Source organism: Rhinolophus hipposideros (assembly GCF_964194185.1).
Source record: "Rhinolophus hipposideros genome assembly, chromosome: 14".
Taxonomy (NCBI): domain Eukaryota; kingdom Metazoa; phylum Chordata; class Mammalia; order Chiroptera; family Rhinolophidae; genus Rhinolophus; species Rhinolophus hipposideros.
The window spans coordinates 12,483,562-12,503,267 of record NC_138060.1 but is presented as its reverse complement, the minus strand read 5'-3'; the positions used below and the strand labels follow the sequence as shown (position 1 = coordinate 12,503,267).

General features: G+C 42.0%; 1 protein-coding gene across 4 annotated transcripts in view; it reads left to right on the top strand.

Annotated features, from left to right (window-relative positions):
* Nucleotides 1-19,706, top strand: part of PTPRG (protein tyrosine phosphatase receptor type G) — a 705,739-nt gene that overhangs the window by 20,820 nt on the left and 665,213 nt on the right. The gene's annotated exons all lie outside the window — the stretch shown is intronic.

Here is a 19,706-nt window from a genome sequence, read left to right as displayed (position 1 = left end):
TTCTGATGTAGAGGGAATGTGCTTCACGTCTTAGGCGCCAAGGGCAGGGAGATTGCCTGTAATTGGTCCACTGATGGAGCCTCTGTTATGGGGGAGGGAGAAGTGTTTTGCTTCCTTCTGCTCTTACCCAGGGCGGAAAACAAGGTGCTGTGGTGACATAGACACAATCTTGATTGTAGATTATTTGAAGCACTAATGGCAAATGTCACCTTACATTATTTTGTAAAATAGAAACAAAGCAAATGGGCACGCTTTCTGTGTGAGCTTTAATGTAGGACTTGTAGCTATCATTTATTCGTGGTCCTTAAATGTTTAAATTTTGAAATACTTGCAGATTTCCTGAGAAGTTACAAAATTAGTACAAAGAATTTCTATATCCCCTTGCCCAGATTCCCCAAATATTGTTATATTGTTTATTACATCTGCGTTCTTTTTCTCTCCCTTCACACACACAAACATTCTCTCTCTCTCTGTCTCTCTCTCTGTCTCTCTCTGTCTCTCAGTCTCTCTCTCTCTCTCTCTGGACAGTTTGAAAGGAAGTTGCAGACGTGATGCTTCTTTATCTTTAGTTACTTCAAGGTGTATTTTCTCAAAACAAGGATGTTCTCTTACATAAGCATAATATAATCATCAACAGAAAATCAACATGGATACAGTTCTATTATTTATAGAGCTTATTCAAATTTAGTCAGTTATCCTACTAATGTCATTTATAGGAAAACAAAAGATTTTAAGTATTTAAAAAAGTTTTTCCTGGTTTAGGGTCCAAATACATGATCACATGTTGCGTAGGTTATCCTGCCACTGTCGTCTTCTTAAATCTGGAACTTGCTTTGTCTTTCATGAGCTTGCCCTTTAAACAGTATAGGCCACTTATTTTGTAAAATGTCCCTCAGGTTGGATATGTGTGATGTTTTCTCGTGATGAAATCCAGGTTATCCTTTGTTCTTTATTGGAGTGTCCTGTTACTCAGAAGGAGCCATGTGGAACTTGCCTCAAGTCTTTTTCTTACCCTCAACTTTATGCCTCAACTCTTTGATTTGATACTCTTATGGCAGGAGAAAGTTTTGAACATACACGCCTAGTATGCATATTTTTCTACATTATAGATTATATTAGTGAACACCTCCTGCTTTAACAAATTGCCCATACACTGGGTGGCTTAAGCAGCAGCAGTTTTATTTCTCAGAGTTCTGGGTGCTGGAAGTCCAAGATTAAGGTGCTGGCCAGTTTGGTTCCTGATGAGCACTCTTCCTAGCTGGTGGGTGGTTGTCGTCTTTCTATGTCCTCCCAAGGCAGTGAGAGAGAGACAGAGAGCAATCTCATGACTCTTCTCTAAGGGCACTAATCCCTTCATAAACTTATTGCCTACCAAAGGTCTAACTTCCATATACCATCACAGTGGGGGTTAGGCCTTCAACATGAATTTTGGGGGAACAGAATTCATTACATAGCATAGTTATACTATTATACTGATGCTATGTATATCATAAAACATTCCCAAAATACAAACAGGGATAAATGAATTATATATATTTATATAACTATTCATATATAAACATACATACATACATACATGCGCATACATACGTGTGTATAAGTGCATAGGTGTTCTGTTGCTTTTCTTCAACTAGCCCAGTGTCAGCAATTCCTGCAACAAACAGCATTGCAGTCAGCTCTCTGCAGGGAGGAATAATTTGTTTCATGAAAGGTTGGGATTTCTTTGTCTCGCTGTAGGTGTAGGATTTCCTCTACCCCAGGGGTCAGTAAACTAGCCTGGGACCACATCTGACTTGCTGCCTGTTTTTGTACAGCCAGTGAGCTAAGAATGTTTTTGTTTTGTTTTTACATTTTAAAAGTGTTCAAAAGATTTAAAAAATAATTTCAGACGTGAAAATGGCATTTCATTCAAATTTCAGATCCATAGATTAAGTTTTATTGGAACACAGCCACCCCTTTGTAAGCAGTAGAGTACCATATGACCTGCAGGCGTAAACTTTACCATGTGGCCTGTTACAGAAAATCTTTGTCGACTTCTGCTCTAATATAATATTATTAATGAAACCACCACTTGCTGAGTGACATGTTCCAGGTCCTGAATTTAGAACGATTCATATGTTAATTTAATCCTCACCACAACCCCATGAAGCAGGGGTCTCCGAAGACAATCTTCTAAGAGATTGTTGCCATCCAAAACTGAGAAACTTTGAAGCTCACAGAGAGAAAAGTTTGCCCCCAGTTACATAGCTAGCTGGTAAATGAAGGGATGGGTTTGAAAGTAGCTTTTTTTGGTGGCTCCTGGTTGTTTGTGGTCCCATGTCATTCTGGACTTTCAGAATTCAGATGCTTTGTGGGGATGTTTGTAGTCAGTGGGGGTACCGCAGATCACTAGACTGGTCTGTGCAGTCAGGATAGCCTTGTCCACTGCTGGGTCCAGCGTGCTGGGCGCCTGGTTGCTGCCTAGTAAAGTGTTGAAGGATCGAGGGATGATGCCTAAACCCAGCATGGAAAACAATTGGAATGTGGTCAGGGTCAGTTACTAGATTAGGTTTATGAACACAGTCGGGCTAGAGTGTGAGTCCCACAGCTTTAGGGAATCTGAGGCAAGAAGTTCAGGAGTGAGGATTGAGAGGCTGGAAGCCCGGAGGGCATGAGACCTCAGCTTTCCCAGATATTCTGGGGAGTGGTCACTGGGTACGGCACAGACCTTTGGAAATGCCCAGGCCTTGTCTCCATGTCCTCTGGGCATGTGCCTTCTCAGGATGTTGTCACCTGCTTCTGATAGAGATGGTGGAGTAAGGGAGTACCTACTGTTGGCACCACTGGCATTTATTTATTTTTCTTTAAGTAAAAAGTATTGCATATAATATATGAATATGTTCTTCCGTAGAACATTTCAGCTAAAGCTTAAATCTCTTTTCTTCATCTTCCCTCCCCAGCATATGAAGCTATTTTAATAGGTTTATATATTTTTTTATACAAATATAATACATAGATTATTGTTACAAAAACAGTGTTCTGTATCATTCTGCTTTTCTGTTCAAGAATGGTTTTTAAAAACATTGTCAAAACCGAATACATATTATAGTACTTTTACTTGCAATATAGTATTCCATCGTTAATGTCGTGCAGAGGTAGGAACTAGCTGTTTTCCTCCTGATGGTCGTTAAGGTCACTTCACAGAGAGCAATCTTTCTATATATGCACTTCCTATGCACATTTGCCAGTATTTGTTTAGGGTTGATAACAGAGAATTGGAACTGCTGGGTGATAGGAGAATAGAAAGGGGGTTCTTGTTTAGCGTGTGCCTCCCTCTGCCTGGACACCCTAGGGGAGGGGTGTCCAAACTGCGGCCCACGATCCATTGTTAATTGACCCGCAGCAAATTCCAAACATATATTTAGTTTACTTAAATAAACCAGGTGAGGCAATATGTACTTCACCTCGAGTGAGTGGTCCGGCTGTTGGTGTATTTTACCGCATATGGCCCTTGGTGAAAAACATTGAAAAAAGTTTGGACACCCCTGCCCTAGGGTGTGATTCTGTTTTCCCCAGCTGGTCTGCTTAGCCTTGCTTCTTGTCTTTATTGTCACTTTTCTATTGTTTGGGAGGTTGAGAGGGCAGGGAGGATGAGCTTGCTATGATATTTGCAGGCCAAGTGTACAGATGGTACCTGTCCTCTGATGGTTTGGCTTAACGATAATTCGACTTAGGATTTTTTGACCTGACAACAGTGAGAAAGCAACATGCATTTGGTAGTAACCGTACTTAGAATATTGAATTTTGATCTTTCTCCAGGCTAGTGACACTTCATACGATACTCTTGTGAGGCTGGGCAGTGACAACGGAATGGTTTTGCCCACCTGTAGGCTAAATGTAAGTGTTCTGAGTATGTTTAAGGTAGGCTAAGCTAAGCTATGATGTTTGGTAGGTTAGGAGTATGAAATACATTTTTAAAAAAGATTGTAATTAGTAGTATAGTTAGCATACAATATTTTATTAGTTTCAGATGTACACAATAGTTATTCAACATTTATATACCGTGATAAGTCCAGCAACCATCTGGCACTGTATGTACCATGCTATCACAATATTATTTTTTTATTATTATTTTTTTAATCACAATATTATTGACTATATTACTGTACTGTACATTACATCCCCAATAACTTATTTGTTTTATACCTGGAAATTTGGACCACTTATTGCCCTTCACACCCCCGCCCCTTTAATTTTTCAGTTACATTTGACATTCAATATTATTTTATATTAATTTCAGGTGTACAACATAGTGGTTAGACATTTATATAATTTAAGAAGTGATCCCCCTGACTAGTCTAGTCCCCATCTGGCACTACACATAGTTATTACTATCTTATTGACTATATTCCCTCTGCTTTACTTTATATCCCTGTAATTATTTTGTAACTACCAATTTGTTCTTCTTAATCCCTTCACTGTTTCCACCGTACCCCCCTCTTATCTATCACTCTGATAGATACAGTATCTTTTTGACACCATACATAGTTATTACAATATTATTAACTATAATCCTTATGCTATACCTTACATCCCCATGACTGCTTTATAACAACAAATTTGTACTTCTTAATACCTTCCCCTTTTTCACCCACCCCCAATCTCCTCCTATCTGGCAACCATCAAAATGTTCTTTGTATCTGTGAGTCTGTTTCTGTTTTGTTTATTTATTTTGTTCTTAGATTCCACAGACAAGCGAAATCACATTGCACCTGTCTTTTACTGTCTGACATACTACATTCAGAACAGTGCCCTCCAGGTCTCTCTATGTCACCGCAGGTAACAAGAACCCATTCCCTTCCATGGCCAAGCAATATCCCATTGTATATATGTGCCACCTCCTCTTTATCCATTTATCTATTGAGGGACACCCAGGCTGCCTGCATATCTTTGCCATTGTAAACAATACTGCAATGAACATATGGGTGCACACGTCCCCTAGAAGTAGTGTTTTGGGTTTCTTCAGATAAATACCAGGAAGTGGGATCACTGGATCGGTTTTTGTCTCTTGTTGTAGACTTTGTTGTAAAGACTGTTTGGTCTAGTATGAGTATTGCTACTCCAGGTGTTTTTTTTGGTTCCATATTCATGTATAACTTTTTCCATCCCTTTGCTTTCAGTCTGAAGTGAGTCCCTTATAAGCAGCATATGCTTTGTTTTCTTATCCATTCAGTCACCCTGTGTTTTTGATTGGAGCATTTAATCCACATTGAAAGCAATTGTTGATGGATATGTAGTTATTACTATTTTATTCATAATTTTTAATCTTTTTTTTCATCTTTAAGAAGTCCCTCTAACATTACTTGTAATACTGGTTTGGTGGGGTGTACTCCTTTAGCTTTTTCTTGTCTGGGAAGCTTTTTATCTGTCCTTCCATTCTAAATGATAGCTTTGCTGGGTAGAGTAATCTTGGTTGTAAATCCCTGTTTTTCATCATGTTGAATATTTTGTGCAGGTCCCTTCTGGCCTGCAAAGTTTCAGTTGAGAAATCAGCTGACAGTCTTATGGGAGCTCCCTTGTAGATAGCTAACTGCCTTTTCTCTTGCTGCTTTTAGGATTTTCTCTTTGTCTTTAACCTTTAGCATTTTATTTGTGATGTGTCTTGGTGTAGGCCTGTTTGGGTTCATCTTTTTTGGGACTCTTGCATTTTCTGGGCTTGTATGTCTATTTCCTTCGACAGGTTAGGGAGGTTTTCTGATATTATTTCTTCAAGTAGATTCTCAATCCCTTGCTTTCTCTCTTCTCCTTCTGGTACCCCTGTGATGCGAGTGTTGTTGTGCTTGATGTTGTCCCAGAGGTCTCTTACTATTCTCCTTTTTTTGGATTCTTTTTTCTTTTTGCTGTTCTGATAGTTGTTTTCTGCTACCTTGTCTTCCAAATTGCTTCACTTTTGACTGGGTCTTTTTTATGGTTTCTATGTCCTTTTTTATGCTTGCTATCTCTTTGTTGAAGTTCTCACTAAGATCCTTGAGCATCCATATAACCATTGTTTTGAACTCTATGTCTCTGGTAGGTTACCTGCCTCCGTTTTATTTGGTTCTTCTTCTGGAGTTTTCTCCTATTCTTTCATTTGGAACCTATTTCTTTGTTTCCTTATTTTGGCTGCCTCTTTTGTGTTTGTTTCTATGTATTAAGTAGGCCTGCTATGTCTCCCAGTTTTGTCTGGTGACCTTATATAGTAGGTGTCCTGTGGGCCCCTGGCACAATCTCCCTGGTCACCTGCTCTGGGTGCTCCAAGAGTGTCCCTTGTGTGGGTTGTGTGTGCCCTCCTCTTTTACCTAAGCCTTGATTGCTGTTGGCGTGTCGGTAGGTGGTATTGACTCGCAGGCTGACTGGCTGAGGGGTTTGGCCACGTCCACAGCTTATTGGCTGCTGTGTGTGGGGGCATACCACAAGGAGCAGGATTGCCCTTTTCAGGCTCTGGTGCATGTTGAGACTGCCCTTTGTGTATTCTGCTTATGGGGCTAATTGGGTGGTGCTCTGCTGTGGTCTGAAGCCAATCTCCAAGTATGTTGGTTCTGGGGCCTCTTGGGAGGGGCTCCAGTGCAGGCCTTGGTCAGCCACTGCTTGTGAATGGCCAGGGAGTACCTGGTAAGAGGTACAAAGGGATCCGCATTTGTTTGCTGCCTGTGCTGGAGTGGGAGGCATGTGGGAGAGGCCATGCTGCAAACCAAGGCCGTCGACCACCAGTACCAGGTCTGGGGTAGCTCCGCAAAAAGCCAGGACTCTCTGAGGTCTGTTGCCATCTGCCAGCTCCCATAAGGTTCACCTGCTGATAAAGCCTCCAGCTGCAGGCAATTTGGGTGAGGCAGGGTCTCAGTGAGTCAGCAGGGTGGAACAGCAGTGCTCACCAGGCCAATCAGATTTAGGTTTGGCCTGTGGGGGTGGGCTTAACACAGAAAAGGTGGCGCCTGCCTGCTGGCTGCTTGGGAGGAGGGCCTCACACAGAGAAGAGGAAGACTTGTCCCTCCAGTTTTCACAGCGAATTTACAAAACTCAGTCTCTCCCCATATGTCTCCGATGCCCCCAGAGTCACTGTCCCTCCGCTGGAGGCCAGGGCGAATGCCTGTGCAGGCCTTTTAAGAGGATGCCTGGGTTTCCTGCCATCTTTTCTCCCACCCAGATGGTTGGAATCTCCCCTGTTTTTTACAGCCAGAAATTGTGGGGCCTCCTCCTCCTGGCATCAATACTCATCAGTATGTTGCGGAGCCTGGTTGGGGAAGAAATTTGAGAAGCAATGGGCTGGGACAAATCCAGGCAACTTGACCATATCTCTGTATCTCCTCTTTGCAGCATTGGTCCACATACACCCCATGTACCTCTGTCCCTCCATCAGGACAGACACCTTTGGAACCCTAAAACAGTGTATGTCAAGAAAGGCCTCCCGGTAATGACTTGCTTTTAGGGAGCCCTCTTCTTTCAGCCCAGGAATCAGCATTTCCTTTGTTAACTAGGTGAAAATAATAGGATTAAAAAGAAAGGAAGAAGGTGGTCCAAATTTTCCTTACAGTCAAAACAGATGTGGTTACATGGGTGGGAATTTTACCACTTAAGAAGTAGAGCCTGTTCCTTATTAAAAGTAAGCTGTGTATACAGCTCTCCTTTTCTTAGCTAAACAAAATGAAATGGGTTTTGAAAATTGGAGATAGATGAATGAGGTTTTTATAATCATCACTTGCTTTTACTCATCAGCTCTTGTTCTTGTTCTTTTCATTTCCTTTCAGATCGAGGCATTTTTAATGAGAAGAATTAGAAAAAGGGGTCAGAGAAACCAAAACAGAAAGAAGAATTCTGCTGAGCTCTGTAGCTTTTCTCAGTTCTTTAAAGTGCTTGAAAAGTAATATTTTGTTGCTACTAAATCTAATTAATAGCTAGCTGGTACTCATCAAAACCTCATTTCTTTCAACCTTGAAGGCAGTTGGAAAGATACACAGATCTGTGTATTATCACAGCAAACGCAGTCTCTTTTTTCCTTAATCACTTAGAGCTTTATCAGCAATGTAAGCAGTAGATGGACAGCTGTGTTTAAAAAATAAAATGCATCTCAGGGTGTTCACTGTGGCATGTAATGAATGTGTATTGATTGATAGAATTACTTTAAAAAAATAAAATTTTAAAACCAGAGTCGAAACTGTGTAGTAGGCATGGTTCTTAGCTGAGTATCCAGACTGTTCCTGAGTATTTGGATGGAATCGACAAGTCTTTGCAAGCCTGTTCTCTGCCCAGTACAGACTAATCAGAATGCTGTGGACCAAATACATTTAAACACAAAGAGAGGATGAAAGTACTCATCCGGCAGGAGGGCACCAGAGGATTACAGTACAGAGCCCTGCATCTCGGCCTATGCAAGGTGCCGCTGTGGGCTGGTAGTTACATGGACATTTCTTCCATCCTGAGCAGACCAAGTATGAATTGACATGGTGGCTAAAGTGCTGATGGGCTCAAGTAAAGTAGGTCAGGCCTTCATTATAGCTATCAGACATTGGGAGTCCTAGTTGAAGAGAGGCAGTGATTGCAAATGCTGCTTATTTGGAGGACAAGAGCCGTTTCCGAGGGCTGCCCAAGCAATCCCTTTCCACACCCTCCCGGGGTCCAAATCAATTATTTCTGTTGAAGCACACCCAGGACTTGATGATGTTTTGTGTTTGTTAGGTAGAGTGTTACTCAGTTTGGCAAATATTATTAAGTACCTGCTTTGTTCCAGGTTCTTGGTACAGCAGTTTAAGTCTCAAATCAGCCGTTTGGTTGGTTTTGCCAATGGAGCCAACATCCTTCAGTACTTTGCATGTCTGTAACTCTTTACTATGCTAATAATCTGGCAGCCCTGCTTGCAGGCCTGACTCTTATCAATAAAGCATGACAGAAATCTGCACAGTGTGTTTGGGGAAATAGCTTACAGGAAGAAACACGATGTTATGACAAAATTGGCTTGATCTGTGCATAGCTAAGGTCTGAGATCACAGGGGATTGTTACAATTAATGCACTTTTTTCCCTTTAACCATTCTTAATCTGTTGTGGGAAAATGAAGGAGGTTTTCTTAATCCAGGTGAAAAGTTTGAAAGCCTGTCTGTTCACAGATGTTTATCATTTAGTCAGAGCACACAGATGACAGTCTATGTTTTTTGGTTTCCATCTGGACGTGCTGCTGGTGACTGAGCTGTGATAATCTCCCATCTCCCTGGACAGAATCATTTCCTTTGTGCCCTGAATGTAGCAGTTTTGCTGGCAGTCAGTCTGTGTTAGTTGATGAACCGCTTGTTTGCACCATAGGTAGATGGTGGGATCAGCGCAGTCCTATTCACATTTTAGGAAATTATTTATTAAATTGTACTTCTTTCTTTTGCAGATAGAGATAAAAGTCTGATTATATAGTGTCACTCTGCTGTTCAAAGAAGTTAACTGAAGTAAAACTATGTGAATTCCAAGGTATCTTTTCTTACATCTGGGAATGTGCCCTCAAGGTTTGGGTGTTCTCCAAGACGTGTCAGCAGTGTTGCAGTTCCAGGAAAGGGACTAGATGTCAGAATTTGGGTAAAGGGGTATGGCTCTACTTCAGAGAAGGTGTAAGAGAATTTAATTTATGATTAGGTAGTTTGGCCCTAGGCCTTGACCCTTCTACTAAATGAAATAATTAACGTCATATTCATGAGCTAGTAGGTGGAGTACCATTTATATACACAGAGCAGCTGTTAAATCCTTTGTGGAACTGTGTCTAGGATTTCCATCTAGGAACGAATTTGGGTCTTACAGTCTGTTGATTTTGAAGGTTTGGGTTAACTGGTTCATATAATGGGCAAGAAGTCTAGCTGCTGTTCACGGTAAGAGGTAAAAGATTAGAAAATCTACATGTTGTATTTTTATACTTGTTTCTTTAAACAAAGTGGAGGCAGCTGCAGATTGAAATGATAGCAGTATCATATTTCTCTATATGTATATGTGTGTATACATGTATGTTTTTGGCCATGAGACATTTATTTTTAACAACAAAGGACAGACAATCCATTCTGATTCCCCTCTGCATTTCAATAGACTGATTTATGGAAAAGCTTCCTGACAAGCAGTTCCATCTGGACTGTTTCTGTCCCCAGACAGGACTGTAACCGACAACACAGGTGTCGTGGTGTTGACTCGAGAGCTCCTGCCATTGCTCACTTTGCTTATTTAGAAATGCAAAAAAGAAGTCGGATTTAAAATGTTGAAAACGGCTGATCTGGTCGGCACAGGGCAGATTCCAGGCTTTTCTCTCCGGCTGCAGACACACGTGACCTGACCTCTGATAAGCGACCCAGCGAGGGACCGTTTACAACCCGAGTTCAGGTCAGCCTGTTTTTCAGAGGGACAGTGTTAAGGTGGCAAAAAGGAAAAGGAAGACACCAGAGGGGCTTCGGGGTTCTGGGGTCCCCGTGTGGCGACAGTACCAGGATAGGCCAGCTCTCGTCGCTCTCCTCCTCCTCTGTAACGTGAGCCGCGCTCTCCTCTGGTTCCAGTGTGGACACCAGTGGCTCACAGGGTGTCAGACGCAGACGGAGGGGAGTGGGCAGCAAGAGGTAGTGATGCTGATGGTGTCTCCTTGGCGGATTTTCTGCCTCTTGTCAACTTAGGACATGCAGCTGGTGTTCCTGGCCTCCAGTGACAGCTAGAGCTTCAGCTCAGTCCCTGTGGGGACCGCAGTGGGTTGGAATGATGGCGAGTGGGGGCAGATGGGCAAGATCGCAGAAATCCTGCCTGCAGCGCATACACTTTGCTACGGGTTGGGGTGCAGCCGATCACATGGTCGCCGTGCAGCGGGGTGATGAGGTGCCAGTCCGTGTAGACGTCCATGTTGGATAGGTACGAGGAGGCGCCGCTCCATCACCACCTCCTTCGAGAGCTGGCACTGTCTGACCTCCCTGATGTCCGTGTCCCGGACTGCAGCCAGCACCCTGTTCTCACCGATTCCGGTGGCTACAGCCATCGCCTTCCCTCTGAGATCCTTCAGCCGGCACCGAAGAACAACACCTGCGTTCCCCTGTGTCACACTTGAGTTACTTGGGAGTGAACGTTTTCAAAGTTGGAGGATCAGCTGCTCTTGAGAAGCCAGGAGGCCTAACGCAGTGTTCTCTCTTCTCCCAAGCACGTGACAAAATCTATCTGATTGGAAATGTCATCGTAATCTCTGAAGGGGCAGAACCTCCTTTAAACTGGTCCACAGTTGTCATCCCTCACTATAGTTCTTCGAGAACTTTCTTCTGCACATACACAATCACATCGTTCTCCATCATGTACTCCTCCTCGAAGGCCTGGAGTAGGCTGGCGTCTGGATTTTCCTGATGACAAGACAACACTTTGGGGAGCTTATTTCACGCCAGCCGCTGGTTGGCAGGTCCTGGATGTGCATGGTAGTCTGGGGGTTCTACATTACGCAGGCCTTTGGCCCCAAAGTGGCCACCGGGCAGGGCCCGTGTAGAGAATGGGTCCTCCTGAGCTCCTCGGTGCTCCCCAGGGTTGGCGAGGCAGAGGAGCTGTCCTTGGCGGGCTTGGAAGGGGTGGCTGCTAGTCTGCGCTCAGCTCCTATTCATGTTGACTTTTTCTGTTCCATTTCCATAGTAAACGAGGGCTTAGATCAGAAAATCACAGTGCTATACACTGCTGCCAGGGGTCTTTAAAGCCATCTCCTCGTCCTGTCCCTAGGCTCTGCTGCCACCCCGTCACTAGCCTGCCCCTGGCGCTGTGGCTACGGTGCTGGACCCCACTGAGCAGCAGTCACAGTGCCATTCTTTAGCACAACTTGAAAATATTTTTTAAAAGACCCCCCCGTTTTACTTATACATAGCCCATCTTTAACAGGCAAACCCTGTTTAGGTAGGAGGTCAGTTTTGCAAACAATTTGAACAATTGCAACTTGTATTTGGTTTCAGCAGCATGGAAAATGTATGCTTTTTAGATCCGTTTTCAGTACTTTGGGCCAAAAGGTGTCTAAAGACAAAGTACTTTTCAAAAGTTGCTTATTTTGAAATGCTTAGATTAAGACAAAAACTGTATTTTTGTCACCTCATTGTTGAACCTCTTAAAATTAGTCTCAACTTTGTTTTTCCTTTGTACTTGAAAATACTGGATATCCACATTTAGCTTAAAAATAAGTACAATTTTGCTTTATGTTCACGTCATGTCTTTTGTGAGTGTGAAACAACATAGATATTTATTTCTACAAGTAATAGGATTACTTTGAAAAACAAAACAGAAGACCAAATTTCACCAGTGATTTTCAAACCGCTTTAAAACACAGTCCTTTTTTCAGAATGTGAAACACAGAAGACTGCCTCATTTATTTGACAAATGATTGGGGGGAGGGGTGCCCGAGTCCCTTGCAGGAGGCTTTAAAACACATGGGTTTTTTTGTTGTTGGTTTGTGATGTCATCCAGCGTTTCGTTCTCATTCCTGATGAGTATATCGAGGTCTGGGGCGTCTGAGACCCATTCAAGGTCACAGTGGGTTAGTGGTAGAAGTAGGTTTGAAACCCACTTCTGTTAGTTGCTAGTGATTGTTTCTTCTTTGACAGATAGAAATGATAAACAAAACTGATAATTGCGTGCATACGAGTTTGGAATGGCAACTGCTTTTCAGAATTGGACACCATTTTCTCAAGGCTTTTATGCCATTTAATCCAACGTTGAGTAACTGTATAGATGATTAGAGTAAAGGGCCTAGAACACTTAATGTCAAATTTCACTTTCCCTGGTCTGTTAGCTCTAGGATACCGCCTACTGCCCACCACATTGTCAAAGCGGCCAAGTTCATTTTTTAAAGGGTCTGATTTAATCTTTTTACCATATTGAGTTTGGTGTTACGTCACTGACCTCAATACATTTGTTTTAATATCCTATGTGTTGTTTGCTTATATCATGTTTAATTTAACCAATAAAATGGATAATTTTGTAAGGCACTGAAGATCATCTATGTCTTTGATGGGTTTTGTGAGTGGTTTTATTTTTGCCACGTATTGATATTTATGTGAAACGGATAGAGTGGTTTGTGTTAGTTGTAATTAGAGTCATTTTACTAATATGAAATTTATCCCCTTAAAGCATTTGGAACCATTATCTTGGAGTATAAAACAAAACAAAACATTACTCTAGCATGAAAAATCCACTTAAAGGGCACAGTTGTTGCCACAGTTTGTTTTTCTTTACCAACTAAGATAGAGCTTTGAAATCAAGGAATGTTGGCTACAGGAAGGAGCTATTGGCATGGAATGGATCGGAGTTTTGCACATGCTTGTTTTGAAACTCGGCTACTTCTGTTCTGGTTGACTGGTCTCAGTGGTAACAAGCTTAAAATGAAATAATGCCTTTTTGCCAACACCATCTCGATTCTTCTTGTATGGACTGCTTGAGCCAATGTAACACATAATGTAGAGCAAAACAAGGAATCGATAAAACCATTAAGCAGCTCAGTGTCTGGCTAGGAATGTTGATGAATAAGTCCACATTTCCTCTTGGGTGTTTTTATTCACCAGGGGAAGAAAAGGAGAGGGCCAACCCAGTAGAGAGGTGGAGAATGGCTTTTCTTGCTGGAGCTAGGCAGTGTAGCCAGCCTCTCTGTCTTTTTGCGGAAGAGGCTTCTTATCTGTGGACCAGGACTTGTGGTTGGTCATCCTACGCTGCTCCTTTCCTATCTCTCATGTTAGGGTTTATTAGTTACTGATAGAGTGGGGAGACATCAGACACTCATTAGACTCAGGAATCAGTCAGGTTGTAACTCCTCTTAGAGCCGGGAGACCGGTGTCTAAGCTTGGATGCAGTGGCCGATAGTGGGGCCACGGGAAAACGTGAACTTGGGTGTTGTGGTAGTTTGCTAGGTCTGCTGTAACAAGGTACCACAGTCCGGGTACCTTAAACAACAGAAATTTGTCTCACAATTCTGCAGGCTAGAAGTCCTGTGGGCAGGATTGTTTCTTTCCGAGGGCTGAGAGGGAGACTCTGTTCCATGCCTCCCTCCCAGCTTCTGGTGGTTTGCTGCCAATCTTTGGCGTTCCTTGTCTTGTGGAAACATCACCTTGATCCCTGCCTTCGTCTTCACAGCACGTTCTCCCAGTGTGCGTGTCTGTGTGCAAATTTCCCCTTTTTATAAGGACGTTTGTCTCATTGGATTAAAGTCCATCCACTCTAATGACTTCATCTTCACTAATTCTGCAATGACCCTGTTTCTAATTAAGGTCACATTCTGAGGTACTGGGGGTTAGTGGGGTTAGGATATATGACTTTGAAGGGGACGCAAATCAACTCATAACAGATGGATAAGATAGCCTGTTTTGTGTCTCTAAAATCTCAAGAGCGGTTTCAATCAAGCCACCTACAGATTCAAAATTAGTAAACATCTGTGTTTTACAGTTTTTTTCTAGGTGCTTTCACATATCCTGTGTTGCTTACCACAGCAAACAAATGTATTCATGTTTATGAAGGTTATAGGGACTTTATAATAGAATAAAACAGAGTAAACACTCTAGAATCTCCTACTCATCTTCTGTTTTCCTCTGGGTATCGAAAAGCATAATAATTCTAATCCCCACTCACTTGCATAAAGACTTGGATTTACTTTAATCAATCGCAGTGGATGGCAGATGTTGGCATTACACAATATATGTGTTATATCATGACATAAAAACACGTTCTGTACTTGTTGAGTGATTACAGAGATTTGTCTAGGGTAATTTTGACTCTTGCTAAAACCTCGGACATTGACTTTTCAACTTATACTCCTCACTACCCCAAATGGTAATCGCTTTTCATTAAATGAAAGTTTGGTCACTATTTTTCTTTTTTTTTTTAATGTCTTAAGGTTGAGTGTTTCAAGTCTGCCTTTATCAGTGGAAACTATTTTGCAAATAAAATCTCACTTGATGAGAACTTTTAGATTTATTCTCCTAGCAATCTTCAAATTTACAATACAGCATTATTAACTATAGTTGTCATGCTGTATATTACGTCCCCGTGACTTGTTTATTTGATACCTGTAAGTTTGTATCTTTTGATTCCCTTCTCCCATTTTGCCCACCTCTTCCCTCTGCCTTTGGCAACTACCAATCTGTTATCTGTATCTATGAACTTGGTTTTTATTTTTAGATTCCACATATAAGTACGTCAGTTATATCTCAATTCAAAAAGCATGTAGAGAGAAAAAGTTCTCCCATACTGAAAAAACCAAAAACAACCCACAGAAAGAAAAATCTCACTCGAAATCTCAGTATATAAAATAGATTTTTAAAAAGATTTCTCATTGAATCAGGGTAGAGGCTTCTGGTCACCCTCCCCCACCTCATTCTTGCTTGAGTTCTCTCAACCAGAACATAGTTGGAAAAGACATTGAGACACCATAGTACATGAGTGTGCTTGCCATGTGATGAGGTTTTTTTCATCTAGAGGGAAATCGGAACAAGTAAGGATATTATATCCTTTGAGTAATCTCGGTATTTGTGGGCTCAAATCAGTGTTCAATTCTTTTGTTCATTTATTCAATGATTGAGAGTGATTTATGTAAGAAGTTGGGAGATTCAAAGATCAATGAGATACAGTCACTTCTGTACGAGTTTCATCTCCATGCATCCCTCATGTTTATTGAGTTCCTCCTATTTGCTATATACCCTGTTTATTTTAAGGTATTTGAAAAAGTGACAAAACTAACACATGATGATACCTGCCTTTTGGGGGCTTGTGTTTTAGTAGTGGTGGGGGGGCAACTGACATGTTAGAAAGTAATGAATATCAGGAAAAGAAATAAGGTTAAGAGAAATTGGGAGTGGATGGAGGTGAAGAGTTAGATAGGATCCACCTATGTTAAATACACCTCATTGGAAAAAGCTGCCATTGAGTAAAGGTGTAAAGGAGGTAAAGTCAAACGTGGTAGAGGGGACAGAGGGGACAGCCAACTCACTCTTGCACAATCTCATTTGGACCCCATAGTAACCCTATAAAAGCAGGTATTGTTTTGATGGACTTTAAGCGAAGGCTAAAGTGGTCCAGGATCAACTGTCTAGACAATAGTGGGAGAATTCCAGCCTTCAAGTGCGAGATGCAGCTGGCTAATTGGACAAATGTCTCTCTGTACTGTGCTTATGGGAACCTTGTTAGGCTTTTGCTTCAGGCCCCCGTAGCCTCTGCCCATCTCTGTGTGTGCAAGAAGGGCTGAGGCAGTATCTGTCACTGGGCTCTCCAGAGCACCTAGCTCATAGCTTATTATACATGTGTTGATTGAATAAGGAGGATAAAATACGGTCCCTATGCTCCTGTAATTAAGAGAGGGTCAAATACCCACGCCAGTGCTGATGATAGTTCAGAGGGGAATAAGACCAGCTTCCTCATAGGGGTACCAGTGAAGCATCATATGTGGGTTGGAGGGGTAGCGCATGCTGCCGCTGGGGCTCCAGGTAGCTGCCTCACGTACGCGGCTTCTAATTTTCTCTGTGGGCCACACTAAATAGTCCATTGTTCATCAAAGAGAGGGGAAATTGATTTCAAATTACTCCTGTATTGCTTGAAAACCAAACTGCCATGAATGCTTTATGGGATCAGGGAGAAGATAGGGCCAGGGTTTTAGCTGCACTAAAACCTGCTTAATTAACCGAGCACTGTCTATTTCCGTCTGGCAGCAGATGTGACCCCCTCTTCTGCAGAGGGGCTCGGTTTTGAAGACCATACTCCCAGGGCCAGGAGTAGTTTAGACCTGTGAGGGAGGAGGATTTATGCTTTGTGTGCTTCTCTTCTGCTCTGTGCACCTTTTCCTGGGTCAGGGAGCTGCGTGTGCAGGCTCGTGGGAATTGATAGTTGCATTTTCAGGAATTTTGTGAGCTGATTATTAAACACAATCTTTTAAAGAACAAAATCATGTAAATTTACAATTATATTTAAGAAGTAGTAAATATCCTAAAGTCATCACTCATCCTTATTTTAATACATTTTACTGTTAATTTATGCTCTGGAGCCTTTGTTGTATCTGTATGGTAGAAATGCTGTTGTATGATGATGTGCTACTCTTATACGACTCTTTCCTACTTGACAGTGATGGCATATTGGTAGTTTGAAGTTAGCTGTGGTGGGACTATTTACACCATGGTCAGCAGCAAATGCTGCAATGCAACCCCTCTCAGAGCTGGATGGTAAGTAAACATTTACAAATACACCACTAACTGGAGCCAACCTCCATATTTGTTTGCTAGGACTGCCATAACAAAGTTCCACAAACTAGGTGGTTTAAACCAACAGAAATTTATTGTCTCTTAGTTCTGCAGTCTAGAAGTCCAAGGTCAAGGTGTTGGCAGAGTTGGTTCCATTTTGGAGGCTCTGAGGGACAATGTGTTCCTTGCCACTTCCTGGTTTCTGGCCTGCGGTCAAACCTTACCATGCTTTGGCTAGTCGGTACATCACTGCGATCTCTCCCTTCATCTTCACGTGACGTTCTCTCTGTTTCTATGTCTTCACAGGGCCATCTTCCTTCTGTGTCTTTTGTCCCTTATTATAAGGACACCAATCATACTTCAGTATGACTTTATCTTAACTAATTACATCTGCAATGACCCTATTTCCAAATAAGGTCATATTCTGAGGTACTTGGGGTTAAGACTTTAACATATCTTTTTGTGGGGACACAATTCAACTCCTAACGTCCTCCAGTCGCCTTACGTTGCCTATTGGGACACCTTGCTCTTGACAGCTCAAATAATAGAAATAAATCCAAGAGCCCTTATGTATAAAGGCCATTAAAGTATAATAACTTTAATGGCTTATTATGTACTACGTTTTTTCTTTAGTGTGTTATCATTGAACTCTCTCGACCACCCTGTTATGTATCATTATTCCCATTTAACAAATGAGGAATTAGGCTTTGAGCAAATTGGAATAATAGCCCTGGCTAGCATATTAGGTATTTGAATCCAGATGCTGCTGCCTCTTGTCAACTTGCTTGTCATGAGTTTTATTGCTTCAGAACCCCGTTAGCTGTGCCAAATCCACTTGGAGGGTTAATTGTAGCACAGTAGTAGAGAAGAAGGAAGAGCTAATTTTTGTAAAAGTTGTAGGGACCAAGCCTGGTGCCCTTAAATATATGTATTACCTTATTTATCCTTGTGACAACTTTTTGATTTGTTCCCATCTGTGCAGATGAGAAGATGGAACTGTAGGTAAACTTCACAGCGCTGATAAAAGAGACAGGTAAGAGAGGAGCCCAGGTCTCTCTGGATGCAAAGACTCTTTTTGTTGAGTGCTATCACATTGTTCTTCAGGAAATCCCACAGCTGAGAAATGGGCACCATCCTATTCCTGATGCTTCTTGTTGGGTGAGGTGTTAGTCATGCGTATGTTTATTTTCTCATTCAGTTAGTATGTAGTGAGAGCCCTGGTAAGTGCCAAGGACTGTGCTAAAGGATGGCAACTAGGTCTCAGAACTGGAAAGATTTATAGTCCTCCACAGCCATGTTTCCATAAAAGGTCATGAGGTCTTACCTCTCTGCGTTTTCCTAATTGATGACAATCTTCACCCATCTGGTGTCTTTTTCTTCTTTTTTTTCTTCTATTGCTGTGTAGCAAATCACCACAAACTCAATGACTTAAAACAACACAAATTTGTTATAGTTTCCTTGGGTCTTGGGTCTGGGAATTAGATGAGTCCACTGTTCAGGCTGAAATCAATGAGTGAACCAGGGCTGTGATCTCATCTGAGGCTCAGGGTTCTCTTCCCAGTTTGCTGACAGGTTGGCAGAGTTCAGTTCTTGGTGGTTGTGGGACTGAGGCTTGAGCTTTGAAAGGCTGCCTGCCTTTGCTAACAGGAGAGTGACTGATATTTCCAGCTCTTTCAGAACACTTACTTGATTAGGTCAGCCTCACACAGGATCAAATTTCCTATCATTAAGTCAAAGTCCACTGATGAGGGATGTTAATTAAAGCCACAAAATCCCTTCACCTTTGCCATTTTGAATGACTAGAAGAAAACCATAGGTCCCATCCCTACTCAGGGGAAGGGTGTTATTCAGGGAGTAATCCAAAGGATGAGCGTCATGGATGCCATCTTGGAATTTTATTACTGTATCTGGGATTTCCCTCAGACTTTTCTGCCCTTTGGGGTTTTGGGCCCATGTTATTCCCATTTATTCCTTCCCTTACCGTAGCCAGGTATGTCCACATGAACAGTTCATGGTTTGAGGACACTGAGTGCTTAAAAGCACAGCTGGCTTTGTATGACCAGCCTCTGTTTTACCAGTTTTCGGGCTTGGTACACAGCTGTTTCTTCAGATTCTTTGCATAGAGTCCCAGTTCTCTGGCGTCAGTCTCTGATGCCTTTGTTTTATTACTTAAATATTCTTAATTTTAAAAACTAAGGGAATAGTGCATTGAATTTTCAGTTGAAGGGTAGAGAAATCAACACAAAGTACCTCAAGCAGATAGAAGAATTTACTGGTGTTATATAATACATGGGTGTAGACATACCTACATCCAGATCCTAAAACCATGTATTAGGGCTCTTGGTTTTTTTTCCCCCCCTCCCCTTTCTACCTTTTTCTGGCAACTCTTGTGATGGCCAGCCTCACTCCCCTAACACCTGCAGACTTATGTGATACACAGATCTCCTTATTTCTAAGGACAGAAACTCTTCCTGAGTCTCAATATTACCCCTTACTCTTAATTATCAAGGCTGGGG